Genomic DNA, 17,400 nt, shown 5'->3' on the forward strand with positions numbered 1-17,400 from the left:
GGGCCACCAGGCGCATCCTAGGGCCTAGAAGCACAGACCGCCTTGACTCAACCTCACATTTCTGTAATGGTGTGAGCAGAGCATAGCCCTGGTGTGCAGTACTCCAGCACAAGTCTGCAGGAACAATCTCGATCTTTTGAAGTGGCCAAGGATGGCTGTTTCTACCCCAAACCACGCCCCAGGATCCTCTTCACTCAATCAGTTATAATTGATTCCACCCCAGTGGAGGATCATACACTTGGCACAGGCCTGCTGTGGGCCAGCCTGGAAGATGATGGTTATGGGGGCGAGGGGTGGGCAAAGAGGGCCACAGCTTCTAAGGAACACTGTTTGAGCTAAAAATTCTTCCTCTGCCAAGCCAGACTCCCATGATGGGAGATGGAGACAGTCTCTGCAATCTCAGTCATCCCCTCATTCCTTTCCCCCACAGTAGTGACCGGTGACACTCCACCAGTGCCAATAAATCCAGAGAGGAAAGCAGACTGCGATTTAAGCTTCAGCTTCCACATTGTGACAACTGGTTCTCCCTGTGTACAGGGCTGGGCTATTTTTAGCCTGGTGTCCTATGAAAAGGAAACTTATGATGTCTATCCAGGTGTCTCATCAAATAAGACTGAGTCCTAGGCCCAATGTTGGTCTCTAGAGGGAGAGTGCCTGCCATCTTAGCCCTGATGGTCACTTTATAGGGAGAGGCCATGCCTCAGCCCACTGTCCAGGCTCCTGAGAGCCTCAGGAAGACCAGGGGTCTGAGGCTAGCCAGAACAGAATTTGAAAGGAACTCTCAGAATCTTGGAGTGGGCAGAGGCCTCGCTGATCATTCAGGCCCACCTTCTTGTGAGCTGTGAAGGAAAACAGCCCAGAGAGGCCAAGTGACATATTCATGGCTACAAGGCTACTGTCAAGCATGTCCAGAACAAAGTTCACATTTTTCAATTAAAGACTAATTGCTGGGGCACCTGGGTGGCTCAGTTTGTTAAGTGTCCTCCTTTGGCTCAGGTCATAACCCCAGAGTCCTGGGGTCAAGCCCTGTATCTCCTTCTGCCCTTCCCCCTACTTGTGCTCTCTCTTCCTCTCTCTCTCAGATAAATAAATAAAACATATTTTTAAAAAAAGCCTAATTGCTTTCTTCACTCTGACTTTACTATCTCATATTAGTTTTCTAGGACCTCCATAACAAATTTTCTCAAGCTTATTGACTTCAAGCAACAGAAATGTATTCCCTTAGAGTTCTGGAGGCCAAAAGTCCAACATAAGTGGATCATTAGGGCCATGTTCCCTCTGAAGACCTTAGTGGAGAATCCTTTCTCAACTTTTCTAGACTCTGGTGGCTCCAGATGTTCCTCTTGGTTGCGCAGCTTAACTCTAATCGCTACCTCTGTCATTGTGTGCCCTGTCCGCCTTGTCTTCTCCCTTTCTTTTCTCTTACACAAATACTCTTTAAACACTGATAATGGCACACAATTTGTTACTCTTTTTTCTCAAGTCACACTTGTATTAGTTCTTTTCACTGTAATCTATAAGTCTTCCATATTGTTCTATGAGTCTGGTATGCATTTTGGATATTTTCTTCTGATCTATCTTCTGATCTATCTTCCTGTTCAGCTGTGTCTCATATTATTAAAGCCACCAGCTGAGTTCTTAATTTTGGTTATTATATTTTTCAGTTCTAGAATTTATATTTGCTAATTTCATTATTTTCCAGCTTTCTGATGAGATTCTCAATCTTGTCACTTTTCTCCTTTAATGTAGTAAGAATAGATTTTTTTTTAGAATCTTTCTTGTGAGTAAGTTGTCTAGGTTCCCTTTATGTCTATTTCTCTGTTCACTATTATCTCAATTTTTGCTTGTTATTCACCCTTACTCTTTTTTTAAATACTTTTTTTTATTATGTTATGTTAGTCACCATATAGTACATCATTTGTTTTTGATGTAGTATTCCATGATTCACTGTTTGCATATAATACCCAGTGCCCCATGCAATATGTGCCCTCCTTAATATTCATCACTGGGCTCAGCCATCCCACATGGCTTCTCTCCCCTCTAAAACCCTCAGTTTGATTTCTGGAGTCCATAGTCTCTCATGGTTCATCTCTACCTCTGATCAGCCCCCCTTCATTTTTTCCCTTCCTTCTCCTAATGTTCTCCATACTATCCCTTATGTTCCACAAATAAGTGAAACCATATGATAATTGTCTTTCTCTGTTTGACTTATTTCACTCAGTATAATCTCCTCCAGTCCCATCCATGTTGATGCAAAAGCTGGGTATTCATTCTTTCTGATGGTTTGGTAATATTCCCTTGCATATATGGACCACATCTTCTTTATCCGCTCATCTGTTGAAGGGCATCTTGACTCCTTTCACAGTTTGGCTATTGTGGACATTGCTACCATGAACATGTGGACCTTCTTTTCACTACATCTATAGAGTTCTTTGAGGCCCTGATGAAATTGCTGAAAATTTTTCATGGGCTCCTCCATTGCACAGCCTTGACTCCAATGATGACTAACATTGCTGACCAGTTTTTCAGTTTCATATCTGCCTTCCTGAAGCCTTCAGGTATTCATATAAGAAATACACTAGCCCCAGTGTTTATTTCACCCTTCTGGATTTACATCTTAATCAGCTCTTGGGCCTATAAATCTTAACTGCCATGTTGTCCTTCCTGATACCTATTTAACAGAGAAAGTCTTCAAAGTCCACAAGGACACAGATATGAGTGATCACATGATTTCTCAGAGCAAAAGAGTTGGAAAGAACCCAGATGTGCATTAACAAGAGAAGAAAGAAATATTATAATATTCATATAAATGACATTTATATAGCAACAAAGATGAATGAACCACTTGCATAAAGTTAGAAAAGTCTTAAAAATCATGATGTTGAATGAAACAAGTGAGATGTTTTTTATAGCAATACAACATTTATGTAAGTTGAATACTGTGGTGAGAACAAATAACAAATTTAGGAGACTAGTAATTCCTGAGGGTAGGAAGACTGACACAAACAAGGAGAGCCACAGTGGGGCTTCAACTGTATTGATAATCTTTCTGTTGGGTATTAATTATTTAAAAAGTAATAATTTATAAATGAATTTATGTGGAAGCATGGAGAAGGAAGAGATATTTTGTGTCCAGGAAAATCAAGGAGAGAGGTGGTTCTTGAATTGGTTCTTGAAGCATCTGTAGGATTTCTCTAAATGGCAATGGGAAAGAACATCCCTGATAGAAAGAATAACAGACATAGGTGGGAAAGTGCATGTTCAAGGGACTGCAAGTAGCAGGATGGTATCTTCCTGCTTTACAATCCTTGCCCACACACACATGTACAACCTTCCCATTAGGCTAGATATCACTTGTTGAAACTGGGGTGAGATGAGATTTCAACACCTGGGAGATTAGGCTATGGCCCATGTTGAGGAGCTATGACAAGCCACAGCTGAGTTATACGGACAGTGTGCATGGCCTGGCAGCCAGACTGCCTGGGTTCAAATTCTACCTCTGACTCTATTTGTGTAGCCATGGCTCATTACCTCACCATTCTGTGCCTCAGTTTCCTTACCATTAATGTGAGCACAAAAATAGAACTTATCCTGTATGGTGGTTCTGAGTATTAACAGAGTAAATACTTGTAAGGAATTTAGAACACTGCCTGACATATCATAGATATTCTGTTGGTATTTGTTATTTATCTTCATGGTTATTATTACAGCACAAGCAAAGGAGACTGTCTGAGGCCTGTTGCAGGGAAGTCATCCTGACTGGGCTCTAAACTCTTTCTCTCTCTCCTACATCAAATTAGTGATTAGGCTTTATGTACCCTATAGATTTCTCCTTTCTGAATTTAAAAAAAAAATAGAGTAACTGAAACTGGGCTAAGAGCTCAGCTCTGTCATTGGCTACACCCTGTGTATAATGCCTTCTTACCATCTTTGATAACTTACTTAACTTCTCAGAGCATTAGCTTATTCAGCTGTAAAATCAGACAAATGATAGACTCTATTATATAATAGTGCTGTTATGCTTAACCATAGGAATGAATGTAAGTTCTTAGTAAGTGTGTTGCATGCACAATTTACAAACACGTATCTACATGCTAATGTTATATCATAGATACTGTGCAGTACCTTTCCATTTGTGGAGACCTGAAATAGTTACATTTCCTGAGTAAGCACCCTTTTGGGCATTGTGGTGAGTACTTTATACTACTTTATATTATATTGCAAAGTAATGTATTAGAGAAATGCTAGTTACTTCCACAAAAAGATCTTATGCTCTTGGTGTAAAGAAGGAGAGGCAGATTTGGTAAACAGCTACACAGTTTCTGCTGTAGTAAAAGCATTATCAGTAGGGCATGAGAAAACTGATACTCACAGATATTAAATACTTGGCCAAGTTCTTTGACTAAATGGCAGAATAAGAATTCAAACTAGAGGTAACTGGCTCAAGTATCTACTCATCATTGCTTGCTGTCTCCCACAGACACAGTATTAGACCCTGACTGGGTGCAGGAGTGGGGTGGGTTTATGGTAGAGGGTTTAGTTGTACATGAAGTTACGAAGCTATAATCGCTGCTACCTCAGCCCTTGACTTGTTAGGTAGAGGTGATGTGCCTCATGCAAGAATGGAATGAAGCAATAGTTCACGCAGCCAAGTAATTCCAGGACCATGTCTGATTAGGGGCCGAGGGAGGGATCTGGATGAACTGAGGGAGGTCGAGCTGGGACCTCCCCACCTCAGCCTGGGCTCTCAAATTCTTTCCCAATTCATGATGGTTAGAGATGCTGGCTTTATTAGTTTTTATAAAGTTATTTTTCTTGTGTATCTCAATCCCTGAAAGAAACAGATGTGCCTGGCCCAAACAAACCCCTTAAGAGAGTTGGAAAAATTCCACTTCTGGACAATTTTATTTTATTTTTTGTTCAATTCTCTGATCTCTTTGCTGACTCTTGGCATTTCAGTTTAATATTAAAACCATCAATTTGCCTCAAGAGATTAAGTCACAATCAATAGAAACCCTGAAGGAGAAGGTAATAGGACTTACATTATTTATACGCTTAGTCTTTGTCTTCCAGACATTGGTGAAATGGAACTGAGGAAATTACTATAATAAAGCAGAGCCCAGGAGAAGAGGCTTGCCTTACAAAGCAGCTACAGCAATGCTGGACGCTAGCTACAGGACTCAGTGGGCAGCAGATGATGTGGCTGCAGACTCAGAAAGAGAGGTGGCCAAAGAGAAAACTTACCACTTGTCACCCTATCCCGGGGAAAACTCACCATGACCTCAAGAAGTGGAAGAAGTGTGAGGAACATTTGTGGGAAGGAGAGCCACAGGAGAGGAGATTTTATGCTTTCTTGGTGCTTCAACGATGGATAGTCCTACAAAATTTACCTTTATATCAGAGGATAGGGACCCCTCCCACTGACCTAGAAAACAGGGACCTCTGGGTAAGGACACTTATTTTACTTAGAGTGAGAGACCCAACAATATAGTGATTTGAAGAACAAGTAAGATTTTATCTCTAGCTTATGGTCTCAAAGTGGGTGACTCAGACCTGTGGAGCAGCTCTGTTCTGCGAGCCATTCAGAGATACAGGGCCCTGAAAATCACTGCCCCACTATCCCGTGCCTTGTCAAAGCTGAGTTGCCACCAGTCTGTGCTCCAGCTTGGCGAGGTGCTTTACAGTGTGTTAAGGGAATGACAAACACCACTTCCCTCCCTTGGAGAGAAATCAGCAACAGGGCCACACTCAGGGGATGTGGTCTGAACCTGGGTGGCCACAGCCTACTACAACCCTGCTGCCTTAGATTTAGAAGAAGAGAAGAAAGGCGCCTGGTGGGCAAGCAGCTGACAAACACATGACCCAACATCAAGGAAAGGGAAGTGATTCTTTTAGCAAAGTACTCATGCTGTGATATGTGAGGGGAAAGAGGATATCAATAGTGTAAAAGTCTGTCCCAGCTTGGTAGATGCTCTACCAGCAGGATCCAACATGCCCTCTCCTCCACCTCATCTGAGAGGAATTTGATGAACTTAATGGCTGTCTACTGAAATTGGAGGTCAAGGAGAAGAGATGGGATTCTGCAGACCAGACCACTCAGAAGAGATAAGAGAGAGGATGTAAAGGGGAGGGGTCAGTGACCCAGTGGCTACAAGAAGGGATGGATATGTGGAGCTGCCCCAGAAGTGAAGTGAAAGCTGTGTCTGTTGAAGAGATACCCAGTAAGAGAAGGTAAGTGGGATGGTAAGAAGATTCTATTCCCGAATATTTCTGTGAATATTCTCTCAAAGAATGAGAAAGCATGAGTGGAACTTGAAGTGAAAAACTAAAATCCTTCTGGATTCTGAGTGACTTGTTGAGGGATGGACTGTTCCACTCTCTTCTACTGTGGTGGGGGTGGGAGGAGCATAATGCAGGGTTATCCTTTTCCAGCTTAGAGAGAAATTTCTTTACAGGGACACTGTTTGCCCACACAAGGCATATTTTCCTTGACATTCTCCTCTTTTGCTTCCCCCTTGAACCACTCATAATTCCCAATTTAATGTGTCCTCTCATCCAGACATAAAACACCATGAGGGCACAAGGGCCTGAGGGAATGGACCCCAACTGCCTAGGTCCATGCTATACATACAGTTCCAAATACATGCTCAACACATAGTAGCTGCTCAATTAATAACTGAACTGAATTTCTTCCAGGCCCTACGGCTTGTTGCCAAACAGGAGAACTACAGTTTAATGGAGAGACTATAGTTTAATGCAATTGAGATCCCTCCCAGGGATTCAGAGCCACCTCTGGCATCTGCCTACATCAACCTCAGGACATTAGACAGGGTACTTGAACTACTAGGGCCTTGAGTACCCACCTAGGCCAGTCACTGTTAACTGCTCATGACTGCTCAGCCCAGTGTCTCAGGCATTAGGGTCTCTCAAAGCAGGCCAACCTAATGGACCCCTTCACTCCCCACATACGTAGTCTCTGCACATGTTGCCAGCAGCTACAGCCTTCACAGAAGAGGAGACAAGTTCACTCCATCTTGGAATTTTCTCTCAAGCATCTTCCCATTGCCTCCCTGTCCCCCTGGGCCATTGCTCCCTCTGGGCTTTTTGGACATTTGCACCAGGATAAAATTCCCTCTTTATTCACAATCTCCTCTGTGAATTCTGTACTTCCACTTCCTTTCTCTTCCCTGAGGACTTCTGGGCAGGAGTTGGGATGGGAGAGGCTGCTTAGTGTCCAGCACCAGGTTTTCCAGGATACCTCCAGGGGAGGTTCTCCTCACTACCTTAAGAATTCCATACCAGTCATCCCCCATCCTCTGCTAAAACTCAGCATTTCCTGGCAGCTCATTTCTTCCAGCTGAGCCATCCCACCCCTCCTCAGTTCTGTCATCTACAGATACCCTGGCTGCACTTTTCTCTTCCTTTGAGGGATACAGGAATTTGTTCATGGTCCCTCACCACCTCTTGTCCTGTGTCATCCTCAAAGCCCCGGTGAACATATGACACTCAGGACTTGGGTTTCTTGATCCTCTCATCCACAGAGCTGGTAATATTCGATCTTTGTGTGGGACTGTTAAAAGAAAATACTAAGGATACGGAGAGGCAGAGGAGGGGTCTCATCTGAAATGTGATGAGATGTCATGGACAATTTCTGTCCTTTGGCTTCCTTTCTGTGACCTGGATCTAAAATTGGGAATGTCAAAACAAACAAACAAACAAACAAACATCACCACCACCTCCTTCCTCAAATCGAGGGCCAAGGGGCCATTTTTCTTCTATTAAAGCTTCAGCAGACAAAGACCTCCCAGGACAAGCCAACAAAATCAGATTTATCAACATGATGCAGTGAGGGAGGTAATTCAGTGGAACTGTAAAATCTGCTCAATAGGAAGGATAAGGTTTGTAAGGTTAAGACTCCTACTGGAGGATCTGAGGAGAGTCTAAAGGAAGTGGGGAGCATGTCTGTGCTGGTTGTAGTCTCTGAGGCAGTTAGGAGAAAGTAGAATTAATCAGGGTTTGGGTACCATGATAAGCAAGGATGGCTTGGCGTCAGGATATCCCTAGTAAAAGACAGGTGTAATAGAGCAGGTCTGGGGGCATCGCTGGTAGGAAAGCTATGGTCATTCAAAGCAAGGGTTTTATGGCATGTTACAGCCATAGCCAGACTTTGGAAGAAATGTGGTTTTCTGTGAACTTTGCCTTTGGTTTTGTCTGGGTCTGCTCTGCCAGCCTAGAGAACAGCAGGGCGCTTGTGTTCTTTTTCAGTCTGAGCTTATCTTCTTTTAGTCCTGGATACGTTTTAACTCCTTCAGTTAATTGGATTTTGCCAACTGAAATATTCTCTTTTAAATCATGCTAAAATCAGATATCCACATTTCCCTCTGCCACAATGACCCCCAACCACACACAGGATCAAAGGCCCCCCAAAACCTGATGCGGCCGTGTGTGGGGCAACTGCAGGATGGTTCATTAAAAACAATTTGAGTCAAATAAAACTCAGGCTCAAATCAGAGGAGACTTATTCCCAGCAAAAAATTGAGCAAGCTCTCTGCTTGGTGTAGCATGACCAACTTCCTGTGACTGGTGTCTGGGGACAGTTATCTCTAATAAGGCCCTAAAGCATTTGCTGAGAGAAAGTGCTTATTAGCTCATTATCTCTCACTTCTTTAAAAAAAAAAAAAAGGTGGGGGAGGGAGGAAAGCCATTTAGAATCTGGACACGAGATGAGCCCAGCTATTGTGGCTTACGAGAAACAACTCATAATCTCGTGGTCTTAGACTTTAATGTGCTTCAGAATCACCTGTGGGCTTGCTGGAACCCAAATTGCAGAGATCCTGATTCAATAGGGCCCAAGAATTGACATTGTTAACAGGCTCCCAGGTGAGACTGATGGTGCTGGTGCAGGACCACATTTGAGAACCACTTCTCTCCCCCAGAGCTTCTTTCATACTTCTACCTTCCACACTTTTGCACTTTCTGTTCTTCCTTTTTGAAATGCCTTTCTACTCTCCACCCAACTGATTGCTTGTCTTGACTTGTTATAACACCTTCTTGGACATTGCTATTAGTTATCTATTGCTGCGTGACAAATGACCCCAGTGATGACCTCTGGAATGGTAGTATGAGGTGCTCAGGGCAACTGTACCCCAACAGAGACCCTTATTAAGCTGGTCAAAATTAATATAGGCAATTGTTAAAAATCTCTGGAGATAGAGGGGTTTACAACAAATGGAGAAACACTAATTCAACAAAATCTGTGGAAACTTAGCAGAAATGGTAGCAGTCCATGGTATTCAAGCTCATCTTCCCACAGCTCTGCCTTACGGAAGAACTTTTCCAGTGAGGTCAGCAATCACATGGCATTCACATCTCCCCCAGCTCTCTGGGTTGGGACAGATATTCCCAGTGTTTTTGGCAGACAATGAACATGGGCAGATTCCATTTTCTATATTTCTATGCTGTAGAAGGACTACAGCAAGTGAGTGGTGGCAGTTAGGTGGCATTCATTTCCTTACCCACAACTTCCACTATGTAGAGAAGATTCTGGAAGGGAAGCTACTGAAGAGTAAAACCTGCCTCTCCAATACAGCTCTATGTTGCAGAAGAGATGCTTTGGTGGGCTCGGCAGATGAACAATAGCTCCCATCTTCCTACCTTCCCAGGGCAGAAGACTTATTCTGGGTAGATTTGGGAACCAGTAAATTTCAGATCTCATCCTGTTTGGACATGTGTTGCAGAAGATCCATACTGGAGACAAACTAGGAAGTGGCAGCAGCCTAGCATGGGACCACCTTCCAGCACTCACTCCCCACCACACAGCTCCTGCTCCATAAGGAGGATCCAGATAGAGCAGTCAGTCAAGAGTGAGTTCCCTGATAGCAGGATCTGAAACACCTTTTTAAATTGCCCATAGAACACTCACCAAGATTTATCATATCCTGGATCATAAAGCAACACTTAACATATTTTTTTTGGTCCTGGGATTGAGTCCTGCATCAGGCTCTCTGCTCAGCTGGGGACCTGCTTCCTCCTCTCTCTGCCTGCCTCTCTGCCTACTTGTGATCTCTGTCTGTCAAATAAATAAACAGATTTTTTAAATGTTTTTTTTATTCATTTGACAGACAGAGATCACAAATAGCCAGAGAGGCGGGAAGAGAGAGAAAGAGGAGGAAGCAGTCTCCCCGCTGAGCAGAGAGCCTGATGTGACTCGATCCCAGCACCCTGGGATCATGACCCAAGCTGAAGGCAGAGGCTTTAACCCACTGAGCCACCCAGGCACCCTACCCTTGACAAATTCTAAAAATCTGAAATTATCCAGAGTATATTCTGTCCATAATGGAATCAAAACTAAAAATGAATAATAAAAAGGCACTTAAAAAATCTCCAAACACTTGAAAAATTAATAGCCCATGTTTATCAAACTCAACCTTGTCTGTGCACTTGATGTAAGTAAGGCAATGTCTGAGATAACCAGTTTTGAAGCAAAGAAAGATTTACTATCAGAAGAGCAGCCCAGTGAGAAGGCAGGGAATTGTCCCCAAAGCTGCCTTGCCCTGTTGAGCCTGTGGACAGCTTATGTACATGATAGAAATGTAAGGGATTTCTTTAAACTGGGGATGAGGGGAGCAGTTTGAAACAGTCTCTGGGTAAGCATTCTTTTGGACAATGGGGTACTACCTGGGACGTGGTTCAATCAGATATGTCAAGACAAATGCTACCATTCTGTTCCCATTGGGTTTCTATAACCACTGGGTAAATAAGTAGGAGTAATGATTTATCAAGCATAAGGTTAAAAGGTACATAAAACATGAGCAGGGAACAAAACAGAAAGTGGAGCTAAGTAAATAATACAACAAATAGAACCATAGTTCTTCTTATGATTTCTAAACAGGTCCAGGAACCAAGAGTCTGACCTCAACATTTTTTAATCATCAGTGGGTGGGGTGTCTGGTTGGTTCAGTTAGTGCAGCATGAAACTCTTGATTTTAGGGCCATGAGTTTAGGCCCCATGTTGGGCATGTAGCCTACTTAAAAAAAAATTGGGGCCCCTGGGTGGCTCAGTCAGTTAAGCATCTGCCTTCAGCTTGGGCCATGATCCCAGGGTCCTGGGATGGAGACTGATTCAGACTCCCTGCTCAAAGGGAGTCTGCTTCTCCCTCTCCCTCTGCTCTCCCCTGCTCCTGCTCTCTCACTCACTTTCTATTTATCTCAAATAAATAAATAAAATCTTAAAAAATTAAAAAAAATCATTAGTGGGTCAAAGAGGAAGTCACAAAAGAAATAAAGTAAATTGAACCAAATGAAATTGAAAACAACACATCAAAATTTCTTAAGATGCATTTAAGCAAAACTAGCAGGAAAATTTGAAGCACTAAATACTTAGCTTAGAAGACAGAAAGGCCTCAAATCAGTAATTTAAGTTTCTACTTTAAGAAACTAGGAAAATAATGAAAGAAGAGAAAAATAAGCTCAAATTGAGCAGAAAGAAGAAAATGATAACGGATAGGTATCATGGAACTGAAAACAGAAAGATAGAGAAAATTAATGAAACAAAAAGCTGGTTCTTTAAAAAAAAAATCATTGCCATTGATGAACTTCTAGAATTACTGAAAAAAAAATCTAGCCTGGGAATTGGAATTTTAAAAAATTTCTCAGGGGAGTCAATGTGCTCTCAGGGTTGAAAACCACAGGTAAAGGAGTTCAGGTCAGCTTCTGTTGGCTCTTGGGGCTGATGAAAGAGGAGACTAGGGTTCAGAAAAAAACACTCTACATAACCAATAGCTCCACCCTTGCTGAAATACCGAGCCTTCTCCATGACCATGACACCAGTTAAATCTGAGATATGCTCACAGCTCATTCCTCTCTGGGCCTCCCTTCTCTTGCTGTAAAATGGAGATAATCATCCTTATCTTGAAAGATTATTGCGAGCTTAAATTATATGATGTATACAAAGTATCCAGTCCAGTGCTTGACAGAGAAACACTTCTGGCTGTCCAGTAGCAGAAAACCCAATACAAGGACATTTATTGTCTCACAGAAGAGCAGTCTAAAGGCTAACCTCAAGGACCAGGATCTTTGGGTTCTTCCCTCCTTAGTGTGTTGAGACTTATCTTTTGGGTTTACAAGATGGCATCAAAAGCAGATAGGACAATGTTGAGCTGAGGAACAGTCTTTCCTCCCTTGTGTTGTGAACACCAAAATCCTACCATGAACCACCCAGCTCTTTGTATCTCGTGGCTAGAATGGAAGCCTACCTTGTGTCCAAATCAATGCCTGGGAAGGGAGATGACATAGTTGGCATAGACAAGGCGGGGGGATGGATATAAAAACAGAAACACAAAAAGGATATGTGGGTCCTACTCCCAGAGGTTGAGTAAACTGGTTGGGGATGAGCCTGAGCATGGGTGGATTTTCCATGCTCTGATGTGACTTCAATATGTAGTCATTCCTGAGAACCACTGGTTTTGACTCCCCTGTGAATAATGCCATCATTCATTTGGTGAGAACCTGCAGTGAATAGCCCACACTGGTTGCCATAGTCACTTTGTGTGAGATCCTTCTCTCCTGAAGGAGTGGAGATTGGCTCTGCAATTAGAGTCTGCAATTTAACAGGATCCCTAAGTGAGTCTCATGACCATTTAAATGTGAGAAATGCTGGTATAAAAGACAATTCTGTATGATCTCCCTGTTTGAAACCTGCAGCTGCATCTCCAAGTCTTTCTACAGTCTACCCTCCAGCTCCTCCTGGGTTCATGGAAGCATGACTTCCAATGTCTTGATACCTGGGTACAGACACCCCTGTCTCGCTGTGCCAGATAGACTGAGTCTTTAGAGCATCTGCAGTGAGACTCCAACAGGTGATAGACTGCAGGTGAGAATAATGTTGTTATTGTCTTGATAAACACATGACATTTCCTTCCACAGGTCAAGGCCCTTCTGGGGAGCTTTGAGGAATCAGAACTGAATAATGCATGGCCTTTCTCATGAAGCTTGCAAAGTAGAAGGGTCAAATGACAAAAGCACAAGAACAATAAATGCATTTACAAAACTTTGAACCTGCAAGTTGGCTTCACGTCTATATGTTCTTTACAAAAACAAGCTTTAAGAAGGTGCCTCTTTGTTCAAGTCCATACATCTAGGTGAGTGGCAAGTTTGGCTCTGAGAATCATGACTTTTGGCTCCACACCAGGATTGCCAGGTAAAATACAGGACACCCAGTTAAATTTTAATTTCAATGAATAATTTTTAGGATAAATATATCACATGCAATATTGGAGACATTCTTATTCCAAAAAAATTTTATTTGAAATTCAAATTTAAGTAAGCATCCTATATTTTTATCTGGAAACTTTATTTCACAACCCTCTTTCCTCTATATAGCAGAACGTGATAGGTGCTAGTTACTTGCATCTACCAAATTCCTTTCCTTCCTCCATGATCCCAATACTTAGGAAAGCCATTATAGTATATTATAGAAGTGGCTGAGGCATGAGGTAGCGTTGATTACCAGCCTGAAGTTGTAAAATGGAAGGTCTGTAGGGCCTTTCAATGTGACACCCCTCCTCTCTGTCCTTGGGGCATCATCATAAGAAAAGTCCCCAAGACTGGAGACCACAGTGGGTTTTCACTGGCGCTCCAGACCCAGGCCTGTAAAACAGTTAAGAGCATGATGGTTCCTGTTGAGGGAGCATAGGTCAACATAAACTGAACCAATTAAGAGAAAGGCAGACACAGAAGTTAAGAAGATGGAGGTCAAAATAATCATCTTGAACACACACTTAGCATTTGCCATTCTGTGTTCATATGGGGGATGCTAAAGGTGTGAATCCAAGGGACTGATTTCTGAAACAACCCACTGTGGACCTGACATTTTAACCTGACATTAACATTTTAATAATCAGGACCTTTAGAAGTTATTTTGTGCCTTAGCCATCTCTTAGGATCAGCATGCTAACTGTTTCATTAGCAGTTGTTTTACTCTATTTTAGCCTGTAGTCCAAACTCCCTGCCTCATCTGCCTTAAGACTTGTTTCAATAACACCACTTACCTCCTCAAAAAACTTCAATGCCTCTCTGTTTTCGATTCCTTGCATCTCAGTTCTGCCTGCCCCTTCAAAGCTCCCTATCATTGGTCCTAATCCCACACCTGACTCCCACTCCCTTCCATGCCCCTCTGCCCTGCACTCCCACTCACTGAGCTCACCCCCACTTTAAACCATTCCACTTACACTTCTCCCTTGGGTGGCCTCTTTTCTCGAACTTCTGCACCTTCCCTGTCTCTGAAAACTCAGCTCCAGTCCATTGACTTTTTTTCTGTTTTAAACCCCAATGCAAGTTTCCACTCTGAGAAATATATCAGCGTTTTTGTGTCATCATTTATCACTCACTGTTTCTCCCCCAGTAAATCTCCCAGAGTAGACACCACATCTACTGAAACTTCTATATCCCCCATCGCACAAGCCCACAGTGGAGAGCTTCTAGAGATCCCTAACTTGCTTGTTGATTATCCAAAACCTTGTCTCTCCAAGCTCAGGATGAGGATTTGATGTGGACTTGATGAACACACCTAGATTCTCCCTATTCCTTTCTTCCTGATACATAAACTTTTGTCTTAACATCATACAGTTTAATGAGTGCTGCCATCATTTATTTGTGTCAACTATGTACTAGAACCATGCTGGGCACTCTAAATTTATTGACTCCTGAGGACACACTGCTATTAAGCAGCAGAATCTGACCTGAACCCAGATACACCTGCCCTATAGTCCCGGATTTTAACCATGAGGTATATTTGCAGTCATTATTACAGTGTCAAGAGACTAGTCTCTGTGGTGCATCATTTCTTAAAGTGTAACTTTAGGGATCCTAAGATTTTTATGTGAAACCAAGATTCCATCGCTAAATCAATTTGGCAAGTACTGCATAGAACAAGAGTGGTTTCTTTTATTAAAGAAGAGCTTTGCACCTTTGACAGACTGATATACATTATGAATAGTCAGAAAAGAATATGGTCAACAGGGTTCCAGTTGTATTTGACTTGGGATTTTTTTTTAAACAGCATCTCAAAGGACCAGTGCATTCTGGAATATGCTTTGGAAATGTGGCTTGACAACATACTTATATGTCAGCTTGTTTCCCTTTTTCGGATTCACTTTATTTCCATGATGTTTCTTTGAAGGGGAGTACCCAGTGCCCCATTAAGCATTTCTATTATTAAGGTTTTTGACCATGATAGGATGACAAGTATCTCTTATTTTTAATATCTTTCTGAGTTATAGACATAGTGTCAATTATTGACCTGTTGGGACAACTTGCACACTTGGGGTAAAGTCATTGGACAATATGAATCTCCAGCTACCACTCCTAGTCATCTCTGGTGCCCTATACTCATTTTCCCCTGAGTTCTGTGTACCTAAAGGAGCTGGGGCTGGGATGTGCAAGGGGACATGATGTCTGCTGCAGAGCAGCAGAAGACAGACAGCAGGTCAATCTGCCTGTGACAAACAGTGAGACAAGGTGAACAAACTGCTGGGGAAGGAAACTAGAAAGCCTTTAAGGGCAAGATCAGTGTTTATTTATTCTAAATCAATTAAGTAATTCTTGCTCCAGTTGAAACTCCTTGGGTAATTTTTTTTTAAGATTTTATTTATTTATTTGACAGTCAGAGATCACAAGTAGGCAGAGAGGCAGCCAGAGAGAGAAAGAGGGGGAAGAAGGCTCCCTGCTGAGCAGAAAGCCCAATGCAGGGCTAGATCCCAGGACCCTGGGACCATGACCTGAGCCGAAGGCAGAGGCTTTAACACACTGAGCCACCCAGGCACCCCTCCTTGGATAATTTTATGTGCACTTACTCAGTCTCAGTTTTTCCTAGAAGAACAGTTGGAGCACTGGACCCTAACTGTTTCCTGGGAACTCAGTTCCTGAGAAGACATCTTCATAACCTTAGATTGCTCCTGACCCATTTGTCCTGCAGGTCAGGCAGTTTCCCATCCAGAAATAAAGCCATGTTGATTCCTTCTTGATTGACATTTTTGAAAGAGCTTTGATGTCTAGCTTTGGAGTAGACTTACTCACGTATTTAGTCGTTTATTCAAAATATTTACTGAACACCTATTCCATGCCAAGCTCTATGCTTTTTTGTGTTTGAAGAACAAACAGAAGCCCAGACTTGTCCCAAATTAATTCCCATTGCAGTGTGGGAGACAGATGCACACTATATTGCAATGATGCAGAGATAAGATGTGCACTCAAATAGAGGGAAACACAGTCTCAATTTGAGCAGAAGCTTCTGGAAGAGTGGACCAATTGGATAGGAGTTGGCCAAGCAAAGGTGGAGAAGGTGAGCATCCAGGGCTATGGGAGCTGAGGAAAAGATTCCTGATAGAAGGGTCAAAAATGAGCCAACTGTGGAGCTGAAAAATAAAACAGAGTGCATACAGATCCATTCAGCTTTAGTAAATCATTTACAGCTCCTACACACATACACATTTTTAAGGAAAGGCTGGAAGTAGAGAGATGGACCACAAGCATTGCATTATCTTCTGTTGCCCCTATCTATTTCCTGGGTCTTAACTATCAAGAAATAATCTCAGTGTCCCCAGTGATCTTGCAATTTTCTCAGGTCCCATGATGGATTTTTATCCCTCCTCAACTCACAGATTAATGCAGCCTCAGAGCTGAGTTCAGACTACTTCTGTGGTTAACACTGGGGAGAAGGTCTCATTTCAGCAGTTAGGAACAACAGTATCATTTTTCAGATCCATAAGCTTGAGTTAAAACAAGGTGCCTCCATTAATAAAATAAGTCCCAGCAGCCTAAAAAATGCTTCTCCAACTTCAGGAAATGCTAGGCAATGAAATATGCCCACTGCAGTAGTCAGGGCAGAGTTAATACATTTATTTTTTCTTTCAGATGTTAAATGATAAGCACTAGCCCTGTATTTTCTCCAGTGTTCTTAAGAAGGAACAACTCTTCCACAGAAAGGTCAAGTTGCTTCGTAAAAATCATATTCCTTTTCTTTGATGCTAATAGAATCACAATTCTTCCATAATCCTGAGAAATTGCCAGCACAATGTGGATCTGAGTATATGTGTTGCAAATACAGAAATAAAACATAGCTAATCATGGTTCCAGATCCTGTAATCTATAATTTTAAGTAGTGTTAGAGCTGATGAGAAATCCTTTCTGCTAAACACAAATTAAATTAACTATTTCTGGACCCTAGCACATTTAGGTACCAAAGGAAAGGTAGGATGGTAGAAGGACAAGGGCCCATATTTTTTGTTGTATGTTTTCCCAACTTGATTGAGATATAATTGAAATATAACACTGTGTAAGCTTAAGGTGTTCAATGTGATGATTTAGTACATGTAACAATAACCTGACAGAATTGCTACTTTG

This window comes from Lontra canadensis, unplaced genomic scaffold (genome assembly GCF_010015895.1).
Source record: "Lontra canadensis isolate GAN:19392208 unplaced genomic scaffold, GSC_riverotter_1.0 scaffold112, whole genome shotgun sequence".
NCBI classification, from domain to species: domain Eukaryota; kingdom Metazoa; phylum Chordata; class Mammalia; order Carnivora; family Mustelidae; genus Lontra; species Lontra canadensis.